Source organism: Eretmochelys imbricata, chromosome 9, assembly GCF_965152235.1.
Source record: "Eretmochelys imbricata isolate rEreImb1 chromosome 9, rEreImb1.hap1, whole genome shotgun sequence".
NCBI classification, from domain to species: Eukaryota; Metazoa; Chordata; order Testudines; family Cheloniidae; genus Eretmochelys; species Eretmochelys imbricata.
In genome coordinates, this window is record NC_135580.1 from 16,565,068 (window position 1) to 16,592,873 (window position 27,806).

Here is a 27,806-nt window from a genome sequence, read left to right on the forward strand (position 1 = left end):
GGCAGGCGGGCAGTGAGAGCTGCCAAGTGGGTATTAGCCCCAGTCATTGGGCTGAAATCAGAGTAGGAATTCTGAAAGCAAAACTATCCTTTGACTTTTTCCTTTCAGATTCCGACATTACATCACATTGCTTTCCCTACAAGCTGCTGAGTGAAGTATAACAAGGTTGGACCTGTGTGGTAACTAAGCAGGGGCTAAGAAGTTCCTGTCTTTGACTACTAATCAGCTGTATACAAATCTTTGCAGCAGTCCTTTGTTCTCTTGCCCTCCATGCATGGGCATGGCTGTTATATAAAACGATGACTAATCCCTGCATTCAATTTCCTTAACATCTTTTTGCTGGCTCTTGTTGACACTGCAGTGGGAATTTAGATCTCAGCTTGAACATTAAGGAGCAGCTCTGAAGAGCTGGGAAGTACTGCCTCCTGACGGGCTCTTCTAGGGATTGTCAGGGGCAGCTCCCTTCCCTCAGCATGACCATCTTGTAAGGACCATCAGACTGCACTGTGCCCTACACTGGCAGGAGCTGGGGTTTCATTTACCAAGACACTACTGTTACAAACCCTGGGCAAAACACTGCTCCCTGGTGTAAATTCAGAGTGAGCCACAGCTACACGTTTTATACTCCAAGGTGCTAGTTATAGCAGCGGTAAAGAAATGCGTTGAGTTTTTTTTTTATTTTTAAGCATATAATTATTTTATCCTGACACCCATTTTGTTTTTAAGACGTTAGCACATTTTAGTGAGTGGCGGGGGCGGGAAAGAGTGACAGGCTGCTCTGCTGTACTCTGCATTTGGGAAGGAGAGTGCTGGCTCAAATGGATGGAGGGGAAATAACTAAGGCCCCCCATTCTGCAATGTACTTAAGCAGGTGCCTAACTTTTAGCATGTGGATAGTCCCATTGACTGCACATGAATTACTTATGTGCCTACAGTTAGACATCTGCTTGCAGAATAGGAGCCTCAAAGAATAGTTCCATTCAGTGGCCCCACTTCTGCACGGCACTTAAGCAAATGCCCACATCTATTCCAGTTCAGCAATTCCCTTGAGAATATGCCTAAGGGCCACTGACTTCAGCAAGAGTTGAGTATGTGCTTATCTGCTTTCCTGAATAGGGATGGACTTAAGCATATGCTTAGGCGCTTTGCTGAATTGGGGCCTGTATCACTATGGTACTGCTGCTAATGAAATGCATAATAATGGCTGCTAAATGGGTTCCACATCCCCTGCCTAGCTACAAAAAATGGGACATCTCGTTCAGAGCTCAGTAAAAGAAAGGTCACTCTATGCAGTGTCAAATCATTGGTGTTGCGCAATTTGATACTTGTACACACCCACACAGCCTTCCCACCCTAACCATACAGCTTCCAAGCTCATGTGACAGACATAAGTCCCATGGTGATACCCGACATAACAGAGCTAGGTAGATGGTTTGAAGATTTGCCATTTGCTAGGTTCCTTAGAAACTGCTTACTTGCACCTGTTTCCTCAGGGCTACACACATACGTGATAAGCAGGTCCTGTGAATACGGTGACCGGATGTCCCGATTTTATAGGGACAGTCCCAATTTTGGGGTCTTTTTCTTATATAGGCTCCTATTACCCCCCACCCCCATCCCAATTTTTCACATTTGCTATCTGGTCACCCTACCTGTGAAGGGTGTTCTCAGGAGATGGTTTATTCCTAAATTGAATTTTTCCTGAACACTAAATTATGTAGTAACATCCGCAGCCAAACATAGGGCTGGAAAATGGCACTTTTTGGTGGAAGGTGATTGAACCTTCGCTCCTGTTTAGACAGTAGTTGTATGAAGCACTCATTCACATAGTGCCAACCATCTGATAACTTATCAATAGAAAAAGAAGAGGAATACTTGTGGCACCTTATAAATTTGTTAGTCTCTAAGGTGCCACAAGTACTCCTTTTCTGTTTTGCAGATACAGACTAACGCGGCTGCTACTCTGAAACTTATCAATGGAGACATTCCTACTTAAAGAGGTTAGGGTAACTGAAAAAGACATTGCTACCATTAGAAAGTCATCCTCAATGACCAGAGAATAACACTTTCCTGGTTGAAATTTTTTAGCTAACTTTTTAGAAAAGTAGTAAAGGACTCTGGGCTAGATCCTGCCTTTGCTCTCTGCACAGAACACACACTGAGGTCAACAGTAATAGTTTGCACTTAATCACTATGTGACACCTTTCGTCTGATGTCCTATCTAATCCCCCTCTCTAGGTATTTCTAGAGCACCTATCACATCTCTGGGCCAAGTTCAAAGTTAAAGGAGGCATCAAAGCAGTCTGAGACTGGATCATCTCAATGCACTTTACAGGCATTAAATAAATAAGCTGCATAATGCCCCTGTGAGGTTGAGAAGTATTTATCATCTCCATTTTACACAGAGTCAGATTTACCCAAGGGAAGGATATTAAATTAAATGGAAGGAGTGGAAAGGTGCCTTCTAGAGAAACTGTTTTGAATCTCTGTAACACTGTGGACTATACTAATGAGGAACATGCACAATAGCTTGTTTACAGAAAGCTTTCATGCCTGTTGTGCAGTTGAATAGAATCCAACAGACTGGGAGAAAAAGACCTACTAAGAAAACTATTGATGTGCAAGCTTCTTTGACTGCTGCTGTTTCCCATTCACTGCAGGCCCCAGCATTTCTCAAATGCAGCCACCACGGCTGCATGTAGCCACCAGGGCTTTTCCTGCAGCCACAACAGCCTCCTGGGTAGAGTTGGAGGAAGGGACAAAACAGTATCCTCTCTCTGCAGTGCCCAGGGGCTCCAGGGGTGGGCTTCAGTCCCGTCCCCCCCACACACACCCTTCAGCTGTGGGACTCCAGCGATGGGCTTCCGTCCCTGTCCCTGTCGGTTCCGGGGGTGGGTTTCAGCCTCCCCTCCCTGCCAGCTCCAGCCATGAGACTCCGGTTCTGGGCTTCAGCCGGGCCAGTCTTACTGGGCACCAGAATCAAGAGGGTGAGTCTGGGGTATGAAGCCATGGAAGGAAGCTCAGGGCAATGTGGGGAGGAAGCAGCAGGGCCTGTGAGGGCAATGGGGAGACTAGGGGAGTGGGTGGAGGTAGCAGGGACCAGCGGGGATCTGTAGAGGATGCGGGGAGGCAGCAGGGCCAGGGGCACCAACATACAACTGTACATTATTTTTATTATTGAGTCTGAAAAAAAACCCTACATCAATAAATTACAATGATTTGGACATGTATCTGGGCATATTTGTTTGTTTTTCCTAAGTTAATTAAGTATTTTAGGAAAATTTGTCAGAGCAGCCACCAGCAAGAGTTCTGAGGCCACCAAAATTTTTCTTCTGAGAACCCCTCTAGCATCTAACCTTTGCACAGGTCTAAGTGAGAGTAAGTCAGTGTCAGAGGGAGGAATACAGCCCAAGAATCTGAATCCCAGCCCTCTGCTCTCACTCATAGACACCACTGCCAACATATGGCCTTTGCTTTGTTCTGATCTTTTGGAGTGTGTGTGTGTGTGTATATATCCTCCCATATAGTCCAGTGGGGTGTACTTTGCATGATTCCACCCCAGCTTGCAGGTACAGATTTAAATGGCTGACTGCACAAAACGCTAGACATCTTGAATCTGACAATAGGGGCTCTCTTTTCCTATGACTTGTCTTGTTGTATTTATGTCACGCTTTATCCTGTGATACAACTAAAGGAAATATGGAGATGAGGGAATGCTTGTCCATTCTCTTGCAAATAGCAAAGTGTGGCATTGAAATCATGTAGCTTCAGGCACTGAACTAGGGTCCTTCATCATCCTGATCATTGCACAAACACACCAGAGATAGAGAAAGGGAGAAAGTTATAACAGTATGTATACATAATTCCTTAAGCTTTATCTCTACGTACATTTTGCAATGATTATGACGACCAGTGGGCTACTGAATCTTGATAGAGACCTCACATGCCACATTTTGGTAAACTTAATATGCAAGCGCCTGATGCAGGAAATCCCTGTAAGATTCTATGCACTCCCTATGCCCTCTGCCAGTTGGCATCCAACAGTTACTGGGTCACAGTAGGTCAGTGAAATACTAAATCCCCCTGCTCTCAAAGGGAAACTTAGTAGCACAACAGAGCAGAGACACTCATCCACACTATTTAGTGAATATAATGCACACAGAGATGGGGCGTAGTCTGAGGACATGGAGATGTGGCCCACTAAAAAAATCCTATGCCATATGCCCAACACAGACATATTCAGAGCTTCTGGCCACCCTACCTTACAGAAGCAGCAGTGTGGTGGCCCCAGTGGCCATGGGGAATTGCCTCAGCCACTTTTGAAAATGGGATCCAGGTTTCTAGGTCGATAAGGTGCTTCAGATAATTTGATTTTTTTCCCCCTTACATTTTCAGTGGTGCAAAAAAGAGAAGGTGTGTTCAGTAGTTCATTTGCTGAAACTCCTCGTTAGAGATGACAGAGCTCAGGGATGGTGTTTGTGAGACAGAAAAGTTTACAGGAATTGCTGTTTGCGGGAAAAAATTTTAAGCCTTGGCATGGTTTAGTACACACAGAAAGCTTGTGTTGCCCCTGGGAATCCCACCTTTTGGCCACCTGCTTATTTTGTGAGAGAGGAGAATAAACTAAATCTCATTGCCTCAGTATTTTCCCCTAACAAGCTTCTTTTGCTTCCTCATCTTCCCCAGCATACAATAATGTGGACAAAAGCAATTGAGGGCCTGTACCTGCAAGATACTGAATGGCACTCACTGCCGCAAAGGGAGGGGGCTTGAATTGGTAGAGACCCTATATTCAAAGCCCATGAACAATCAGAATCCCACATTGTATAGGAGAGAGCACTGGGAGATTACTATTTAGCTATTTCCCAACGGGATAATGAATAGGGGTGTTTTTTTTCAAAATTCAGGCACAGTTTCAATAAGAGCAATGTAACCTGACCTGGAGATTATTACACATAGCTCGAGTGGAGAGAGTACCTGGAATAGCCAAGTAACTGCCAGATGCCACAGAAGATTGATCAAGACTGAAAAGGTTAGCTGATGAGTTCTGTACCATCCTAACAAGATACTAATTTTCTATGAGTAATTTTTAAAGGTCAGTAATCAGAATTCTGAAAATAAGGCCCCACTGTGGATAAGACATAATCATACACACATCGATGGCCGATTGCATGAGTTGGATATTCTTCAGAATATTTAGTGAAGTCAGATATATATTTTTTAAAAAATCAAATAATTCTTTTGTGACTATAGCAGGGCAGTTACCCCGCTCTGGTGGAAAAAGGCTAGGCTGTTATAAGGGCTCCGGGAGCAGCTGGGTGTCTCTCGCTCTAACTGTGGAGAGAGAAGGACCTCGCCGCCTGGGAATAGAGTACCTGGAGCAGAGCAGAGCAGTGCTGGGGAAGAGCAAGAGCAAGAGCAAGAAGAGCTGGGGAGCTCCAACCTGGTAAACCCCCAGGCTGCAGGCCTTGGTGAAGGCCTACGAAGAGGTACTGGGGCTACAGAGGTGCAGCCCAGGGAATAGGCAGAGGCAGCTGGTCCAACCCCCTTGCCAATGATGAGTGGCCATTACAGACTGCAGTTTGCCCCAGTGAGAGGGGGCCAGATGATGAATGGCAGTAGCCACTGAGGCACGGTGTGTATAGAGGGGTGGGGATTCCTCTGGGAGGGGAGACCCAGAGAGTGGGGGTACTGTGGGGGCCAGAACTCCAAGGAGAAGGTGCACTGGGATCCAGGAGTGACACAGGGGCCTGAGGCAGGCGAGACACCAGCCAGCAGAGGGCACTCTGAGGCTGAAGAGCTAATTCCCAAGATGACCAGCAGGAGGCGCTGCACCCGTGAGTCATTGCTCTGCTAAGGTGACATTTAAGTTACTCTGAAAAATAATGCTGTATCAATGGCATCATGGGGTTATTGCCTCCCAATGATTTCAGATCCAGTTAGAAAACCCACTTTTTACTTGTGAAGTGGACTAAGTATGAGCCGTACAAACTTATCTCAAGATCCGAAAAGACAAATTGGGTTCTTTCATACTCACACTTTATCACTAGTCATAGAGATTCTGCAGATCACATTCTGCCCTCAATTGCCATTGCATTATCTTCAACAGGCTCGTACTGGTGAGCCTGCAGTTGGAACTTAGTGAACTATCCTGCGGATGATGCACAAGGAAGAACAGACTCCTACTCACTCTGTTGACTCTGCCAGGCTAATCGAACAAAGAGTAGTAAAAATTAATCAAGAAGGTGCCATGTTAACCTAGACACTTTTCAAAATGCACTAAAGTGGCCTGATTTTCAAGAGCGCTGAGCACCTGCAGTTGCCACTGACCTAATGGGGCCATAGGTTGCTCAGAATCTCCAAAAATCAGGCCATCAGAGTCTAATCAGGGAAAATCTAGTTCCTGAAGCTCTGAGAGCTGCACTGGAATCAAATCATGATTCAAGAACTGGAGCGATCCCTTCTATCCTTAATGCACTCCAGCTGACCACAGAACATGGGGACATACTTCCCAGTGCCCAGAAGAGGAGAAACCCCCATATATATTGTTCAAGTTCTCAACTGAGCATGTGCAAGAAAGCTGGGACAGCTGTAAAGAACATGCAGGCTCTCAACGGTGACTGTTACTGCTATGCCCATTTCAATAAAGGACAATTGGAGGAAAAAATGATTATAGCTTTAACTCTTAAGCACACAAGGGCCCTAAGAAAAGAGGGGCAAGCTTTTGTAGCCACCTGTTCTAAACTCTGCCCTCAGTTACACCTGTACAATGTCATTAATTTCAGTGGGGTTATGCCTGGGTGAAACTGAAGTCATACAGTAAAGATCCACTTCAGGAAAGTCGAAGCCTTGTCCCTTTACTAATGCAAAACTAAGAGAATCATGGCAGCCAGTCTCTCAAAAGCAAGTAGAGGTTTTCAGCATCAATCTGTCAGAGCTCTGCTCCCTGGCATTTCTCCAGGCACTTACGCATGATGCTCTCCTCATTCTCTGACCAATGAGTCATTGTGGCTAAGAATAAGGTGATCAGTCTTCTCTTGCTATCATCATAGCCTGCATCATTGTTAAAGATCAGGAGTCAGATCCTCAGCTGATGTAACTCAGCATAGCACTAATGGCTTCAATGGAGCTGTGCTGTTTGACTAGCTAAAGAGCTAGCTCATGCGCTCATCTTCAGTTTCAGGGCTCCAGTCCCAGCGGCTGGGGTGCTAACCTGGGACTCAGAGACCGAGATTTGATTCCTTTCTCCACCCCAGACTTCCTGTGTGACCACAGGCAAGTCATTTAGTGCCTCATTTCCCCATTTTACATGTGGGGATTAGAACACTTGGTGTACCTCATGGGGTGTTGTGAGAATACAGTGTGTGGTATTCAGATATTAAAGGAATGAGGGCCACATATGTACCTAGGACAGCTCTAAGAGCAGTTCACAGCTTGCAGTATCCAGTTCTTCTGAGGAATTATCAAGACATGCTGAAGAAAAACAGGCTGTACAGAGAGAACCTTGAGTTTCCCCACACTCATGCCACTCTACATGAGCAAATGGGCAAATCTCTGCTTTTGTACCTGTTTTAATTTCTTGGGAGCTCTTCAGTCCTTTGGCAGCATAGCCAGAGTCATGCAACCAAGCCCCAAAGTCGTTTCTGGTCCTCTCTCAACACGGGAAGTCATTAGAAGTATGACACTGTCATGTATGACTAGAGCAGGCTGTAGGTCCACTGAGCCCAGTTCACGGGGGGAGCGGGGGGAATAGCTTTATTGACTTCAGTGGAGTTTGCAGTAGGACTGAATATTCCTTGCTGGGTCTTGACCATTTCATGAGAACTTTGTAAAAAAGTTGAACGATGGTAATTAAACAAACAAAAAATACTTTTGCGCCAGAGGACTGGGAAAAACACAGGTGCAAAAAGGCCCCATCCATTGTGGGGCAGAGGGGAGGCATAATCAGGCAAAAAGTTGGCTGCTCCCCAAAACAAACACTTGGTAATGGTCTTCCAGGGTATTGGTCTCATTCCACTCCCACTTAAGTGAATGGTAAAATTCCTATTGACTTCAACGAGAACAGTATTAAATTCCTGAGTGCTTTGGAAAACCCCTTCCAGAGTATGTTCAGCTCTATATAGTTGTCCAGTTTCCAACTTAAATACATGACTACTACATGAGTCTTTCCCTTCAACTGCAAGCTCACACCACTTATTTCACCAGCTGTTCTATAAACACCTCTCCTGTCATATACTCCTTCATCTAAAATTATCGCCTGGCTCTGGTCTGTCCAATAACCTCAAATTGATCATCAAGGTTGGTTCGATAATAGCCATTAGCTCGGTGAAGATACTCACCAGCCACTTCAATCATTGCCTCTCAAGGCTAGTAAATCCCAATCTTGTTGCCCTTGACTTATACATAAGCCATTCCAATATTATAGCTCTGTGCTGTCCATTTCCAGCTCTGTCCAACTTAAACTGGTGCTTTAACAAAGCCCAACAGGGTTCAAATGCAAACAGTAATCACCTAAATGCAGCAGCAGAGCAGAAATCCCTATTTGTTAAAAATCAGTTCAGAGTTGTCTGGTTCCCGTTCATGATGAAGAGGTGTCAGAAAACCGTAACAATTGGCTCTAACTGGTGCCCTTTTGCTGACAGTCACAGGAAAGGTCAAGGATCCACTAAATGAACATGGAGACTGAACTACCCTTTCATCCATGGTTGTAATCCTCTGAAACTCCAGCCATCCATGCTGTACCAAATCTGTGGGTGAATACAAGACTTCAGTTTCCAGGGCAGATAGTCAAGCCCCTTTCACTGCTACTAACTTCATTTTCACCAAACAATTCTCAGCAGCTCACTGACATACTTCCCATTTAAAAGCATTTTTTTGAAAATTTCATATCATTATTCATTCATTAAACGTAGGATTTCCTAAGGACAGTAAATAAAACAGCTTCATTCGGCAAACATAATAGGAATTTCCCTTTGTTAGTTTACTCAAGAAAAATAGCATCAGCTCAAGACGACAATAGATGAATGATGTGGTCATGTCTTAGCAACATCATCTACTGTGTTTCAAGCAGAATACCTTCTCTAACATTTTATCTTGCTCTGGGCAGCCTTGATGGAAGGGTTAGCTCTTCTTGTCTTTCCTCTTTTAAAGAAAAGATTGCTACTAAGTGGGATTAGCCTCCCTTTCATTTACCTTGCTCTTTTGAAGAGGTATGGGATAGTGCCACAGTATTTTTCTCTGTGAATTACACAATCTGTTTCTGATTTGCAATTATTTTAGTGAGTGAGCCAATAAGGCAAACCAAAGAGGTAAGCAAGTAGGGCAACACAATGCAATCTCCAATCAAAAGGAGAAGACCGTCTATATTTGATCATTTGATGTCACTGCTTGTGTTTATGATGGCAAAATCCACCTACGCAAAAGAGACTGCAATGCAGAACCCAAAAGAGAGGAGGTGAAGGCCAAAACTGTATCTTTAACACAAAGATGTTTTCTTTTTAAAGACACATTTAAAAACTACAGGGGAAAATGAGATTGGGTCGAAAACAATATTAGAAGTGACAACATGAGCTGCTTTATACTATTGTTGCTTCATAACACAATAGGTAGCAGGTTTAAAACAAACACAAGAAAGTATTTTTTTCATGCAACACACTGTCAACCTCTGGAACTCCTTGCCAGAGGGTATTGTGAAGGCCAATACTATGATGGGGTTCAAAAGGGATCTACATAGGTCTATCAATGGCTTTTAGCCAGGATGGGCAGGAATGGTATCCCTAGCCTCTTTTTGCCGGAAACTGGGATTGGGTGACAGGGCATGGATCACTTGATGATAACCTGTCTGTTCATTCCCTTTGGGCACCTGCTATTGGCCACTGTCAGAGGACAGGGTACTGGGCTTGATGGACCTTTGGTCTGACCCAGTATGGCCGTTCTTATGTTCTTAATACCGGAAAATGGGACAGAGCATATTTCAGTGCTGTACAACTCAGACAGTGCAATCCATTCATAATAAAAATGTCTATGTTAAAGGAACATCTTTTCAGCTGAAAGGAAAGCAGAGCAAGGACTGATCAAATTCAATTTCACTTCAGTGTTATTAGAGTAATATTTTTTATTCTAATATCAGACCTACAATTCTTAGTTTAATTTGAAAACAATATTAAAATCTTTAACATGTATATAGTGTTTCAACCTAAGTATTTTAAAAGCAAGAGATAATATCTGGCATTTATGCATAACTTTGCAAATATTAATTAATCTTCATGACAGTGCTGTGAGATAAGCAAGTTAGTAGTAGCTTAATCTTCCAATCAGGGAAATGAAGGCAGATAAGTGATGAGACTTGCTCCAAGACACACAGTGAGTCAGTGGTAGAGCCATATTTAGAATTCATGACCTCTGGACTCCCAAATTAGTGTGCATTATTATTTATTTATAGTAGTGACTACAATGTGCTGGGTACATTCTTGACATTCAGAAGGGGATGGTACTTGCTCTGAGATGTTCACAGTCTAAGGAAAGATTGGCAAGTAGACAAGATGTTGGGAGAAAGGACCAATAGGATTTTAAAATGTAAGTTAATTAGAACCACTCTAAGTAACATGGAATCCAATTAACTTTTATTTTAAAACAGCCCTATTTGTTGTTTCCCTGTCCCTACCTTCTGTTTATCCCATTTTTTTGTAACTTTAAAGTTTTGCCTAGAGGGGAATCCTCTGTGTTTTGAATCTTATAACCCTGTAAAATTACCTTCCATCCTGATTTTACAGAAGTGTTTTTTCTACTTTTTTTCCCCTTTTTATAATAAAGTTCTGTTTTTTAAGAATCTGATTGGTTTTTAGTGTCCTAAAAACCAAGGGTCTGGTCTGTGCTCACCTGGTTTACCTATTTGGTTGGTAGATTATTCTCAAGCCTCCCCAGGAAAGGGGGTGAAGGGTCTTGGGTGGATAGTTTAGGGAAACAGAAACTCCAAGTGGTCCTTTTCTTAAATCTTTGTCTAACTCACTTGGTGGTGGCAGCAGTACCCATCCAAGGACAAGGAAGGATTTGTACCTTGGGGAAGTTTTTAGCCTAAGCTGGTAGAAATAAGCTTAGGGGGTCTTTCATGCGGGTCCCCACATCTGTACGCTAGAGTGCAGAGTGGGGAGGGAACCTTGACAGGCCCAATACAGAGATAGAGGCCAAGTGCATAATTTAGATCCAGATTTGGATTCTGAACCCCTCTACCCTGATTTCAAAAATGTTTGGAGCCAGGGTTTTGGTTCAGCACCATCTCTTTTAAAATAAAATTAAAAAGGAAATGATCTAACACACTAGAAATGTTGATCTGAAGGGGATGGGAGGAACTGCCAGTCAACACGCCTTTACCCAGCAGAAATTCACAATGAGCTAGCAATCTTTCTATAATTTTCTAATTTTGCTCTTTACCATTTTTACTTGCTCTGCCAAAAATTACCTCCTCCCTGCCAGCTCCTTGCAGTCTGTGACCTCTTCTATCCCAGAGAATAAGCTGTGATGGTAAAGCACTGCAAGTCTTCTGGAAAATGGAAAGCACCTCATAGTCAAGGTTCTGTGATCAATTCTTTGTTTTTAAAGTGCCAAAGAGATGCATGCTGGCAACATCAGATTAGTTCAGAGCACTTTTAAAAGTGCATCCTGGACTTCTAATTCTAAAATTGATCTTTCAAGTGAATTCAGCTAGGTGCCAGATTGGCATTAACAATCTGAAGGCCTCTGAATGGGCAGCAATGGTCCAAGCTTCTTCAGATAGCCAGCAACGATCCAAAACCCTGTCCTGGAAGGATCACCTCTGGTGAGAAAGAGTGGTTAATTCTCCATTCTTAGTCTTTATGCTGAAACTGCCAACAAGGGTGCATCTACTGGTGGGTTTTGTGATTGGGACACCTGTCCACTAGGAAATGGACTGAAGCCATTGGCTCATTTCACGTAGGCCACTAAAACACACTAAATGCTACCCATGTTTGCTTACTAACTGGTGCCTAATCTGAAGCAGACTCAACTATTTTTAATTTGTTATGAATCATTTGGTCCCTTTGATAGCAACTTCAGAGATCTCCCTCTGCCACAGCCACTATTTTAAACAATGTACTTTAACTTCATTTGCAGTGCTTTCTTTAACATGTTCTTACTGATGCTGGTTCTCAGAATGTATGGCTTATGTTAACAAGCTATGCTAATGAATTTACACTTCCTATTTCACTTAGGGTCTGACCCAAAGCTCATGGAAATCAATGGGAGTCTCCACCGATTTCATTGGACTTTGGATCAGGTCCTTACAGAACGGAGTGCAGAATTCTGCAAGTGATGTACTATGCTCTCCATGGGCTAGCTCCTCAATATTGAACATACTGGACTCTTGACAGCATGATCTCTTGCAATTTGTTTTTATTCATGCAGTGCCATGATCCTTACACTTTTTACCCCTGCTAGCAAGGCCAGCAATTATGCTTGTAACATTCTTTTTTGGCTGTAATGAGGTCTTCAGTCAAAATTTAAGTAATGCCTAAAGTATGTTATTTTCTGCCAAAACATTAAAGGAAAACAAGTGTTATGGGAAAGGCTTCTACAGCCATAAAAGCCTTTATGTTCAAAAGGCTTATAGAAATGAAGCTTATACAAACAGAAGTGGCTCACAGGTTGGGCACAAAAACATGATTATTATGTATTTGTGGGTGAACTAGTGCTAATGAAAGCAAGGGATTGATCCAAATCTCATCCCACTTAATGGAAAGGCTTCCAGTGAAGTCAATGGTCTTTGTTTCAGAGTCAAGAGGCTTGCTCCTGCTCCTGTTGAATTCAATAAGAAAATTCATTGATTTCAGTGGTGCAGACCCTGGACCTCATTGCACGGACTACACAAAGGACAGTTTGGGCAAGTGCAGTGTGCATTTTCCATCATACCTCCGCCAAGGCACTTCATCCTGACCTGCATCTCCTTCATTCTTCAAGTCCTTTGAAATGCCCCAGTAGGACCGAGGGTGGTGAGCATCAGGGGAAAAACGTGGGCAGTTCAGGAGGCACAGAAGAAAGCAAAAGAGAAGAAACAAAATCCACATCTCCTTCTAGCCTCTGGCTGAAACTGGGCAGCTCTCCTGTGGAAAAATTAAATGCTCAGGAAGAAGTATCTGCTTCCTGCCTGTAGAATGTGTAGCATGGCCTGACTGGCCACTGCCTCACCTCTTACCCAGACATGTCCAACAGAGACACAGTGTACGCAATTGAGGGGGGGGGAAGTAATCTCTAACAATGTGCTGTGCTTCACGAGGCTTATTGTGTATTGGTGCTGGGCTTTAATATTAACATCCTGCCACAATAAATGATCAGACAACACACATGTGATGAGTGCCTTATTTGTTAAACTATCCATCCTTTGGCTGCTAATTTTCCTCCAGTTTTTTAGCTCAAAACTACAATTTGACATTTGAGCCAGAATGTTGTCAGTAGGGCACCTAAAGTTAGGCACCCAAATCCATATCTAGGTGCCTACATGCAAGTAGCCTGACTTTCAGAGATGCTGTGCACCTAAACCTCCAGCTGAAGTCTAGACAGATTGACCACTAATGTCAAATGGGAACTGCGGCGGGGGGGTGGGGGGCACAGCCCTTCCAAAATATCAGGCCACTTCTATTTAAAGGCCTAACTTTAGTCATCCTAGTATGAGAAGTCTGGTCTCAATGCAGGTCTCCCAACCACTTACCCCAATACTAAAATCTACCATGATGCTGATTTACTTGGGCTTTATGTGATGCTCCATTTATTTATATTGTGCAATCTGTTGTTCAAGGCAATGCATTTTAAATTAGTGGTTGCAAACTGGAGTTTAGTAGTTTCAGCTAGTACTAACTGTCAGTTTAGGTGCTATAGAAATATAAATTAGCATCATTACTCAACAATCCAACTCTGCCCCATTTATTCATTTATCTAAATATGTCAAAGTAGTCAAGCTTGACAGGGAAGTGAATTGGAACCATCAGCTCATTTCACATCAGAGTCACTATTTGGTAAGAAGCATACCATGAGAATGAAAGGGATTCTACTTACGTGATATTTTACTGGTAAGAATTTTTTTGAAAGCTCATCTGTCAGCTGCTTACTGAGTCAAGTTCTCTCATCATGAACTGTGTGGAGAAAGTGAATGAGGAAGTGTTATTTACCCCTTCACATAATACCAGAACCAGGGGTCACCCAATGACATTAATAGGCAACAGGTTTAAAACAAACATAAGGAAGTACTTCTTCACACAACGCACAATCAACTTGTGGAACTCATTGCCAGGGGACGTTGCAAAGGCCAAAACTATAACTGGGTTCAAAAAATAATTAGATAAGTTCATGGAGGATTGGTCCTCAATGGCTATTAGCAGGGATGCAACCCCATACTCTGAGTGTCCCTAAGCCTCTGACTGCCAGATGCTGGGACTGGAAAGAAGGGGTGGATCACTTGATAATTGCCCTGTTCTGTTCATTCCCTCTGAAGCGTCTGGCACTGGCCGCTGTCGGAAAACAGAATACTGGGTTAGGTAGCCCATTGGTCTGAGCCAGTATGGTTATTCTTATGTTCTCATTTATGGAAGGATGCTGGAGGTGGCCCAATCAAAAAGAAAAACAAAACACGCCTTTCATCTTGAAGGTCCCAAAAGTGCTCAACAAACTATATACATAGAAGGATAATTGAAAATGCAGACTCTTCAGGCGTGGAATGCAGCAATTATTTTAACAGTGCTACACAACAGAGGAATACCGTATCCATTTGAAACAGCAGAGGAAATTTAGGACTTGTCTACCCAGGGACACTTAGGCCTGGTCTACACTACGAGTTTAGGTCGAATTTAGCAGCATTATCAATATTTAACCCTGCACCTGTCCACACGAAGAAGCCCTTTTTTTCAACTTAAAGGGCTCTTAAAACCGATTTCTTTACTCCACCTCTGACAAGGGGATTAGAGCTGAAATTGGCCTTGCCGGGTCGAATTTGGGGTACCATGGATGCAATTAGACGGTATTGGCCTCTGGGAGCTACCCCAGAGTGCTCAGTTGTGACCACTCTGGACAATGCTCTCAACTTAGATGCACTGGCCAGGTATACAGGAAAAGGCCCGCTAACATTTGAATTTCATTTCCTGTTTGGCCATCGTGGCGAGCTCACCAGCACAGGTCACCATGCAGAGCCCATCATCACAAGAGACCACGCAGACCCAGAATCGCCGAAGAGCTCCAGCATGGACCGAACAGGAGGTACGGGATCTGATCGCTGTATAGGGAGACGAATCCGTGCTGACAGAACTCTGTTTGAAAAGATGAAATGCCAAAATATTTGAAAAAATCTCCAAAGACATGAAGGACAGAGGCTATAACAGGGACCCACAGCAATGCCGCGTGAAAATTAAGAAGCTCTGGCAAGCCTACCAAAAAAACAGAGAGGCAAACAGCCGCTCTGGTTCAGAGCCCCAGACATGCTGCTTCTATGATGAGTTGTAAGCCATTCTAGGGGGTGCAGCCCAACTCTACCCCAACTCTATACTTTGACTCTGTCCAAGGAGTGAGAGGCAACATGGAAATGAGTTTTGCGGGCAAGAAACATGATGATGAGGAGGAGGTTGTAGATAGCTCACAGCAAGGAAGTAGAGAAACCGGTTTCCCCAGCAGCCAGGATCTGTTTATCACCCTGGACCTGGACCCAGTACCCCCTGAACCCACCCAAGGTGGGCTCCCGGACCCTGAAGGCGGAGAAGGGACCTCTGGTGAGTGTACCTTTGTAAATATTATACATCATTTAAAAGCAAGCGTGTTTAATGATTAATTTGCCCTGGCATTCGCAGCCAGTACAGCTACTGGAAAAGTCTGTTAACATGTCTGGGGATGGAGCGGAAATCCTCCAGGGACATCTCCATAAAGCTCTCATGGATGTACTCCCAAAGCCTTTGCAAAATGTTTCTGGGGAGAGCAGGCTTATTCAGTCCTCCATGGTAGGACACTTTACCACGCCAGGCCAGTAGCATGTAGTCGGGAATCATTGCAGAACAAAGCATTGCAGCATATGGTCCCGGTGTTTTCTGGCATTCAAACAACATCCGTTCTTTATCTCTCTGTGTTACCCTCAGGAGAGTGATATCATTCATGGTCACCTGGTTGAAATAGGGTAGTTTTAGTAAGCGGACATTCAGAGGTGCCTGGTCCTGCTGGGCAGTTTGCGTGTGGCTGAACAGAAATCTTCCCTGCTGTTAGCTACGCAGTGGGGGGAGGGATGAAGCCATCATCCCAGAGAATTGGGGGGGCGGAAGAGGGGGTTAGTTGGTTTTCTGCTGCACGTGAACCCGGAAACTGCAGCCCTTCCTTTTAAATTGACAACCCATTTTTAATGGCCAACCCAACGGCTGTTTCGTATAGGAAATGAGGGCGCTGCTGTTTGAAGCCATTCCCACATGTTATGAAGGTTAAAGAAGCCAAAAGACTGTGGCTCACCATGACTGCCTGCAAACTGAATTCTGTTGCCCGGCCCTGCATGAGTGATCTCTCACACCAAACTGGCATACCCTCAATAATAGGCAAAATGCAACCTTGTAATGAAAGCACATGTGCTATGTAGTATTAACAGCAAGGTTTACCATGAAAGGGTGTACCCCCTTGTTCTATAAAATGTGTCTTTTTAACTAGCATTCTCCTTTTTTTTTCCTCCACCAGCTGCATATGTTTTTCTTTCCCAGAGGCTAGCGAAGATTAGAAGGTGGAAAAAACGCACTCGCAATGAAATGTTCTCTGACCTCATGCTGTCCTCCCACACTGACAGAGCACAGCAAAATACGTGGAGGCAGACAGTCTCAGAGTGCAGGAAAATACAATATGACCGCGAGGAGAGGTGGTGGGCTGAAGATGGTAGGTGGCGTCAGCTTGCTGAAACAAGGCAGGAGTCAATGCTCAGGCTGCTGGAGGATCAAACTCATATGCTCCAGCGTATGGTTGAGCTGCAGGAAAGGCAGCAGGAGCACAGACCGCCACTACAGCCCCTGTGTAACCAAACGCCCTCCTCCCCAATTTCCATAGCCTCCTCACCTAGACGCCCAAGAACTTGGTGTGGGGTCCTCCAGCCACCCAGCCACTCCACCCCAGAGGATTGCCCAAGCAACAGAAGGCTGGCATTCAATATTTTTTAAAGTTTTCAAGTGCTGTGTGGCCTTGTCCTTCCCTCCTCCACCACCCTATCCAGTGCTTCCCTCCTCCACCACCCCTCCCGGGCTACCTTTGCAATTATCCTCCTATTTGTGTCATGAATAAATAAAGAATGCATGAATGTGAAGCAACACTGGCGTAATTGCCTGTGCAAGATCGAAGGGGGGAGGGGAGGGTGCTTAGCTTACAGGAAAGTAGAGTGAACCAGGGGGGAGGGGGGTTCCATCGAGGAGAAACAAACAGAACTTTCACACCATAGCCTGGCCATTCCTGAAACTGGTTTTCAAAGCTTCTCTGATGCGCACCATGTCCTCCTGTACTCTTCTAACTGCCCTGGTGTCTGGATGCCCATAATCAGTGGCCAGGCGATTTGCCTCAACCTCCCATCCCGCCATAAATGCTTCCCCGTTACTCTCACAGATATTGTGGAGCACACAGCAAGCAGTAAGAACAGCGGGAATATTGGTTTCGCTGAGGTCTAAACGACTCAGTAAACTGCGCCAGCGTGCTTTTAAATGCCCAAATGCACATTCTACCACTATTCTGCACTTGCTCAGCCTGTAGTTGAAGAGCTCCTGACTACTGTCCAGGCTGCCTGTGTATGGCTTCATGAGCCATGGCATTAAGGGGTAGGCTGGGTCCCCAAGGATAACTATAGACATTTCAACAACCCCATTGGTTATTTTCTGGTCTGGAAAGTAAGTATCTTGCAACAGCTGTTGAAACAGATCAGAGTTCCTGAAGATGCGAGTGTCATGTACCTTTCCCGGCCATCCCACTTTGATATTGGTGAAACGTCCCTTGTGATCCACCAGTGCTTGCAGCACTATTGAAAAAGTACTCCTTGCGGTTTATGTACTCGCTGCCTTGGTGCTCTGTTGCCAAGATAGGGATATGGGTTCCGTCTATCGCCCCACCACAGTTAGGGAATCCCTTTGCAGCAAAGCCATCCACTATGACCTGCACATTTCCCAGGGTCACTACCCTTGATAGCAGCAGATCAGTGATTGTGTTGGCTACTTGCATCACAGCAGCCCTCACAGTAGATTTGCTCACTCCAAATTGATTCCTGACTGACCGGTAGCTGTCTGGCATTGCAAGCTTCCACAAGGCTATTGACACTCGCTTCTCAACTGTGAGGGCTGCTCTCATCTTGGTATTCTTGCGCCTCAGGGCAGGGGAAAGCAAGTCACAAAGTTCCATGAAAGTGCCCTTACGCATGTGAAAGTTTCGCAGCCACTGGGAATCGTCCCAGACCTGCAACACTATGCAGTCCCACCAGTCTGTGCTTGTTTCCCTGGCCCAGAATCAGTGTTCCACCCCATGAACCTGCCCAATTGACACCATGATGTGCATATTGCCGGGGCCCATACTTTGTGAGACGTCGATGTCCATGTCCTCATCACTCTCGTCACCGCGCTGCAGTCACCTCCTCCTCACCTGGTTTTGCTTTTCTTGCAGGTTATGATTCTGCATATCATGCTGGATAATGCGCGCGGTGTTTATAGTGCTCATAATTGCCGCGGTGATCTGAGCAGGCTCCGTGTTCCCAGTGCTATGGTGTCTGCGCTGAAAAAAGGCGCAAAACGATTGTCTGCCATTGCTCTGATGGAGGGAGGGGCGACTGACAACACGGCTTCCAGGGTTGGCTTCCAAGGAATTAAAGTCAACAAAGGGGGTGGCTTTGCATCAAGGAGAAACAGAATGGCCCCCTCAAGGAGAGAACTCAAAACCCTGGGTTTAGCAGGCCGTTGATTTCATGGAGAGGAGGAGGGGGGAGAAAATGAATACAAAACAAATCTGGTCTATTTCTTGTTTTGATCCACCTCATCTATCTTTATAGATCTCGCTGGCAGCAGACAGTGTAGTACGACTGCTAGCCAGGGTCATCTCCTGGGTGCTCAGCAGAAGACGGTGCAGTACGACTGCCAGCAGGACTGAATCACCATGAGACGAAACTTAAAAGGGAAATAACTTGGCTGAGTCACTCCCATGTTTTCCCAGGCGCTCCTGACCGACCTCACTGAGGTGGGCTAAAAGAGCACCCTGGAGTAAGGCGACGATGGCTACCAGTCATACTGCACTGTCTGCTGCCAAAAGGCAATGAGCGGCTGCTGTGTAGCAATGCAGTACCGCTCTGCCAGCATCCAGGAGACATACGGTGAGCTGAGCAGGCTCCATGCTTGCCGTGGTACGGCTTCTGCACAGGTAACCCAGGAAAAAAGGTGCGAAACGATAGTCTGCCATTGCTTTCACGGAGGGAGGGAGGAAAGGGGGGGGCCTGACGATATGTACCCAGAACCACCCGCGACAATGTTTTTGTCCCATCAGGCACTGGGATTTCAACCCAAAATTCAAATGGGTGGCGGAGACTGCAGGAACTGTGGGATAGCTACCCACAGTGCAATGCTCTGGAAGTCAACAGTTGCCTCGGTACTGTGAACGCACTCCGCCAACTAAATGCACTTAGAGCATTTGTTTGGGGACACACACAATCAACTGTATAAAAACGCTTTTACAGAACTGACTTCTATAAATTCGACCTAATTTCGTAGTGTAGATATACCCTTATAAGAAAATTTAATCCTAAATGACTGGATGTGAATTAAACTAAAAGCAAATTAAGGCCATTCTAATTCTGAACAAGAGAGTCCACACAGGGGTTTAAATGCAGTTTAACTTATCCACTTTAAATTCACACCATTAGTTAACTTGAATTAATTTTCCTGAGTGTCCCCATGTAGACAAGCCCTTAGTAGTAAGAAGGCAGAATGCATTACCCAAACTGGACAACCAGTTAAGATGAAAAAGCTACTCTTACAAAAAGTGTCCTGGAAACAATGACCATACACAATCAGGAGATCCTTTATTTTGACACCTCATCTAAAAATTGTATCTGTCACCCTCGTCTTTCATACTTATCTAAGAAAATAAGTTGGGCTTTCAACCATTTTGTTTAATAAAACACATTAGAAGTTAGTTACTAAGTGACAGAAGGCCAGACCCCCCAGCATAACTCCTTGGCGATGCCAAGTTAGGCATAACTGCATCAACACAGTGACCCCCTTACTCCTGGGGCATTGATCTACCACAGATTCAGAAGACAGAATGCCCCCTGCAGAGTAACCAAACTTGCCTCCTGCAGCACAGAGGACTCAATTCTCCACTGCCCACACCTTGTATGATCATTTAGACCCATGCAACAGTATTACTATTCTTTTGGTAACGTTTTAGACCCACTTTGTACAGGTGTAGCTGATCACACAAAATGGAGGAGAACCAGGTCCTTTGTATTTTTTCCTTGTAGATCTTCCCTCTAAGTACTGACCAGGCCAAACCCTGCTTAGCATGTGCTGTCTGAAATGATCACAGGCTGCCATGGTATGGCTGCAGGCGAGATGCTTACATGAATGTTGTTTATTCTTCCCACTTGAGGGAAAAGGTGATGTTTTCAAAAGCATCCCCAGGGCAGAAGCCCACCAATGAGAATTCTTTTATGAACCATTCCTGTTCCTAGTCATTTAAATTTAATTGGCTATTGACATTTTTTTAATTTTTACTTTAAAAATTACAGTATACTTCTATTGTATTTTGTACCCACCAGAATCATTGCATATGGTGTATTTATGTTCCCCTGTGGCACAACCCTATATACCAGTGTGGAATTGCAGTAGTAATTGGTAGCCAGATCAGCTGGCTGGTGCAAATCAGCATAGATCAACTGATTTCAATGGAGTTATACTGTATTCCTGAGGATATGGCCCAGAGTCTCCTGTGATTCACTGTATTTTGGATTAAACAACAATTTCTGAATAATCCAAAGCTCTGTTCCCCCTCATGCAGTCTGAGTCACAGGTGCTTTGGTGTTTGGAGACATTTTGCTTGCCTGTAATATTATAATGCCTCTGGAGTGGAAGCTCAGGGGAGAGGTTATCATGCTGGTTACAAATCCATAGTTAGTGTATCAGAAATAATAGTGGTAGAAGAAAGAAAACCCTTTTAAACCAAGCAACCCCCCAGGCTGACTTGTAATCGAATTTTAATAGATTTCTATAGCAGTAAATGTGAAAAAATAAATATGTGGTGCACAGGATGATCGGGTTACTGAAGACTGTAATTATAGAGGGATTAAAATGGACAGCTCTACATTTACATTTTGACTAAAAATTACAACCTCTGTTGGGAAAGTGTCAGGAAAAGGCACAAATAAAACCAAATAATTCAGCTCTCATTTAAGTGACTACAGCTCCACTGCCTTCACGGGAGGCAGCCTGCTTACACCACAGCTGAATTTGGTCACTTTGTATGTCCTAGCAGATATGAATTACCCGCTAACTTTTCCAGCAGACAACATGAAGTTACATATTCCATTGGGAAAGGCAGAGGCCTGGCTGTAATTCAGCAACAACCTTTTGAGCCAACCTTAGCTCTGTTCTCAGAGTTCCTCCCCCCTCCTCACAGACATCTGCTACCTTTTGGATTAGAAGCTAGAGCAGCATCAGTTCCTGACAGCAGTGAATTTACTACCAAGGCTTAGCATGGCAGAGAGAACATCACTTATTCATTGCAAATTTCACTCCATGAGATTTGATGTTAATTAACAGAGACTGTCCAGCACTGCCTGCTTTCAAAATCATTAATTACCAGAAGGAAGAATGGATCCTTTAAATCTAAGGTGTAAGATTGTTGTTTAGCTAAAATGCACATTTGTTTTCATAAATAAACACACAAGGAGCTCCACAGATTCTGGTATTCTTGTGCACTAATGCAGCTGACGAGCAACATACCAGGTCTGAATACTTAGACACGTTAAATATTAAGATATAGCATAGGCTCTTTTTTGTCTCCCAAATGCTTCCCTTGCAAATACTTGGACAATTCCACAGCAGATGGGAAGTAATATTTAATAAATGCATATGGCCAAGTAAAACATGGAGGCTCCTCTAGATTTAAAGTGTATGAATGGTAACTCTGGAGGGTCAGTTCATTGTATTTAAAAACAAAAAACAAAATCCATCCGGCCAAGTGCCAGCATTAGGAAAATTGGACTCAGTCAAATGTTACATTCATGATAAGTTAAGGGTAATTTAGTTTAATTTTAGGAACTGCAAATTATCTGTTTTCTGTTATGCAATAACCTGTAGGTCAAATCCTGCTCTGATTTATGCCATTCAACCCAATGGGATAGCTTGATAAATCAGGGAAGAATTTGGTACAGTAGCCAAAGCTAGAACTCAAGGATGTTGTGTGAACCGCCCACTGTGGGAGGCTAGCCCAAGCCCCGCCCCTTCCACCTGAGGCCCTGCCCCTTCCACCCCCTGCCAGAGCCCAGAGCAGTCACAGCCCCTGCCCCAGGCTGGCCTCCCCGATCCTTCTGGAGCCACCGGGAGGGCGGGCGGTGCAGCCCTAGCCCCCAGAGTGCTGGGAGGGTGGGCTGCACGGCCCCAGCCTTGGAGTGCCAGGAGGGCGGCCCACATGACCCCAGCCGGGGCCACCACCCGGGGGAACTGCAGAGGGAGGCCTGGGGGGTGGAGCAAGGGAAGGGCCATGCCAGGCTGTTTGGGGAGGTACAGCCTCCCCCCCACCTATGATACCCGCCACCCATGCTAGAAGTCCTCACTCAGGCTAACCTCACATATCAACCATTAATTGCTTTGCTTGGCTAAGTGCTTTGAACGTCCATTATTACAATGAAAGCACTTTACAGGGGCTGAATCCTCCTCGTTTTCACACCTTGGAAGTCAGCGTATACCGGTGAATAGGGCACTGAACTGGGAGCCAGGGGACCAGGTTTCTACTCTTAACTTTCCCAATAATAGTGAGGTGAAAAGACCTACCCAACGTTTCCTCACCTATAAAGTAAGGATAATGATACTTACTTTACAAAAGTGTTCTGAGCTCTATGGTAGAAAAAGACTCTCTATGAAAGCTAAGTATTCAATGCATGCTCTGAAATGGACAGACTTTTTCCATTACAAATAACTATAGCTTTGTAAGTGGCCAAATCATGATTCCCTCCCCCACCACCCCCAGTCTTAGGGCCCAGTCCTGCAGCCCTTGTCATGTGCTTACTGTAGTATTATTAAAGTCAAGTCCGAAAGGGCTGCAGGACTGGGCTCTTTACGTAGGGCTTAACAACAATTAACAAGACATACACTATGAGAAACTCTATAGTCCCTACACTGCCTCGCCAACATGCCTTGAAGGATGAGAGGTTAGTTCAGTCCCCAGCCCAGCTCAGTCTTAGGACTCTACTCCTGGGTTGCCAACATGGTTAGCTATTCGGATGGTATTTCTTGTGCTCTTCAATCAAGAATGAAAGAACCTAGTAAACGTCTCACTTTGAACTCTGATTATATATATAACCCCAGGGGAGATTGCTGGTGAGATGTGAATGAATGAGTTTATGCAGGACTAGGCACACAGCATATGGTACTGATAGACTCAGGTACCACTCTAATGGTACAATGAACACCACAGCATACCAACAAAAATAATAATCCAATAACGTGTTATTAGAGATTAGTGTACTGTGCCAAGGGCACATGGCATTTCTGCTCGCTTAATGAAGGTTCGAATAGAGTTACTTTCTTACTGTAGCAAACCCTGGAAATGGATCCTGCTTAGTTTTGTGGCTGTCAACAATATAATCCTGAGACTGGAAGGACTTCAGTCCACCTACACACCGTATGTGAAGAAAACAGTCAGCAATAACCTCAAGCTAGGAAAGACATATACATGAAAAGAACAGGATCAATTTCACTGCTTCAAAGATCTAAGAGAATTTTTTCAACTGTATGGAATATCAAAACTAAATCAAATTGTACTCTCCATCTTCTGAGCAGACAGCAGCTTGCACCCAGCTAGAAAAAGAGAGATTACTCCATGTGTTACTGTTACATATACACGATGTTAACCTTATGTCTGTGAGACAGCGTAAACCAGCTTCCCCATCAAACCTCCCATCAACCTGGACTCTAACCTCCATGTTACAGCTCTAAAAGCTTAAGCTTTGTAGACACCTCTGGGGTTTAATTCATCTTCAAGATAATAAAATTCTGTCCTTAGATATATGCACATGGAACCTATTTAATTCAACAGCAGGTGCTAGACTGGCATGTTTACTTACATTATGTTATTCAGCCATTACATGTTCCTGTGTGTTGCATAGAGTTTCAGGAAGAATGTAATCTCTGGTAAACAAGACAGAGAAAGCTGGAACTCAAGATGAGTGGAAGCCTACTTGTTTGTGTCTATATTTTTAGTTTTATTTAATAAATGCCACCTGTTAAGGAGGACTGTAGTGCTATAAGTCATAACATGGTACACATACAATGGCAAATTTCTGGCAGATTGTTACTACTGCTTGTGTTATGAAAACATTCAAGGAAATTAAATACACAAAAAACTAAAATGAACTGACAGTCTGTGTTCAGTCTGTTAACTATAATCTATGATCTGGCAACATAAAGAGATGATCATAGGAAACTAATGTGATTTTTTTCAGTGTGTCCTTGAAGCGCAGTTCTACTGCAAAAAGTGGCTTAGTAAAAATGACATTTGCATCGCAGAGATCCATATTTATTGTTTCAAAAAATTCCAAATCAAGTATATTCAGTTTATAAGTGAACAGATCTTGTTTCTCACTGCTGGCTCTACAAACTCAACCTGGGGTCTCTGAGTCAAGCTCAGTTCTTTCCTTTCCACACATTACCACTAGTAATAAAGGATGTGCACAGCAAATTATGCCCCCTCTGTCACTTGTGCCATTGTCTTCAGTGGGTTTACACAGGGGCAACCAATTGAAGCTTATTGAACAATTCTCTTGCTGATACAAAAATAGGAATGGAATCCAGCTCACTCTCCCTTAGCTGTGTTTGCTCTCCAAGGCTAGCAGGTGTAAAAAGTAATAGGATTCTGAATACTAAGGATGTCTAATCCCTTATGTATAAGTAAGTGCCATTTTTGCATAGTCACTTTTCAGAGGAGAACCATACTTTAAAATTACAGTCATTAAATTACAATAATGCTTTGCCCTTATATAGCACCTTCCATCTGAGGATCTCCAAAATGCCTTATAAATATTAGTGAATTTAGTCTCCGAAGACCCCTGTGTTTCGCTACAGGTATTATTAACCCTATTTTGAAGATGAGGAAACTAAGACAGTTACTCGCTCTTCAGCATAACTGTCCATTTGTACAAGTGAAGGGGCACATTTTTCAGATGCAAGCTAAGCACCAATGTTTGAAAACAAGACGATAACCACTTTCAAAACAGGACTGTCAAACACAGGGGATGTTACTTCAGAACCAGGGAAGAGCAGAAATGTTTGAATGACAGTTCACAAAAAAAGAAATGTCACTTTTGATTGGTGCAGTTATAAAGAGGTCAGGGGCGACCCCATATATTCTTTGGCACTTGATAGGTGCCATTTCCAAATAGTACCATGCAAGTTTTCCCCCCTCTGATCTTAATACACAGAGCAGGTCTGTTGCACATTAATCTTTCAGATATTAGCTAGAGTGCCGTCACCTAGCACAATACAAACACACTGATTTCAGATTAATATGTTATAATCTCCAGTGCTTGCTGTAAGAAATTTTTATTGTGCGTTGCAGTGAAATACCTCTAACTGGCAGAAATGCAAATAGAGACCAACACTATACACACTGGCTGAACATCTAGTTTTCACCTACAACAAAGAAAGGAACAAATTGGGTAAAAAAAATTGGGTAAAAATTAGGAATATTTATAAGGATCTATCATAATAACATAGCATTGCCATATGTTAATTGCTTGTGACAATGTATGTGTAAGAGATAATGATGAACATTATACATTAGAGGTTCTCCCCATAACTGTGTGGTACATTATGCACCACCTCAGTTATTAGATTGTTTTGCTTTTCCTTTACTGCTCCTGTATTTTATATACCCTGCCCTAGGTTTCTGCACACTGTTTCCACCCCTCAGCATATGGCCATTGATCTCAAGGGGATTCCACATGCTCACAGAACTCAGATGGCTGACTGGCAGGTCTACTTTTGATGTTGCAAAGGAAGAGCTCAAAGCCATTCAACTGTGCCTACCTTTCCTTTACTCTTCTAGCAGGTACATAACAGGGAGCTGCTCACTGCACAGCCAGCAGCCATGGAGCTGCTTTGAGAAGAAATGAAGCTTATGTAAATGAACATCATCTTTCTCTCTTTCTCCCACTCCTTGCTGGGTCCTGGAGATTATTGTAGACCTACAATAGAGAGAGGGATGGAAATGGGGTTCCATTCACCTCTGAACTGGAGCAGCAGACAATTTTATGACAAGCAGTTAGTAGATACTTTATACAGACTAAGATAAGGGTAATCGAATCTCATGCTTCATGGTGTAAGCTGATCTCTGATCTCTTAAGTCACGGAGGTAAACGTAGATCTCCCATTGTTTCCATTTAAAAACACACAAACAAAAACCTAAGCAGCACTGTGTATGTTTTCTATAGATAGTGAGAATGCACCAAGGATTAATCTGGTTTGTCTAATTTATGTTTTCATTTCTCATTTACAGCCTGAATGCATTAAGAAATTACTCACTCATTCCTCATGGTTTTTAATTGAAACCCATTTTCACTGTACTAAAAAAAAAAAAATGCTTTTCAATTTTCTACATGCTCCTTATGGAGAAGGCTGTAGTGGCTGCTTGTTTAACCATGTTTCCAGCTCAATTTGTTACTAGTTATGTGATTTGGAAAACATCATCTGAAATAAAGGTTAACTTTTCACAACAGACATTAACTCATCTGCTGAAAATTCCCAGCTGATTTTTTTTTATGTGATTTTTTAAGAGACAGCTTTGAAAAGGTGAAAAGTTAATGTACAGGACATAAATAAATAATAATATAATCAAAACCATAATGTGTCAGATCTAGCCCTGATGGAAGCAGGTGCAACTCCAGTGACTTCAATGGTTATACCCGGGATAAATTTTACCCATCCTCAGAAACCATTTCTTAAAATACCCTGCACTTTTTTTTTTCTCCAAGTATGAGATCCAGCTGAAGAATTTAATTTAATTTGCATATTGGATAATTTCTCACCGCTATCTACACATTCTGGGAAAAAAATAACTCCCTGATGTCCTCAGCATTCCCTTTTTTTCCCCCCCCACTTACTTAAACATCAGTCTCTTATTGTTAACTGGCAGATGACATACGTAATGTAAGGTAAATTGCACGAGATCCCCCAGAGCAAGATGCCACCCCTCCAAAACCACATAAGCTCACCTGAAGTATATTTATAGCCATGATCTGCATCTCTGCTTTAGCATGCTAATGATTTGTCTTATTTGCCTCAATATACAAAAAAGAAGAAAAGGCACCATAAGTTTGTATTACTTTAAGTTATTAAAAGAAATACACAGCAACGTAAGATTTCATTTTTATAGATAAAACATCTGGCTCATTTAGTTATTTATTCTTCCAGCGCTTTAACGTGGCTGTGTAGTCGCGGCACCAGCACTGGGAGAGAGCTCTCCCAGCGCTATTAAAAAACCACCCCTACGGGAGTAGGTACCAGTGCTGGTACACTGTCTACATAGTCACTTTACAGCGCTGAAACTTGCAGCGC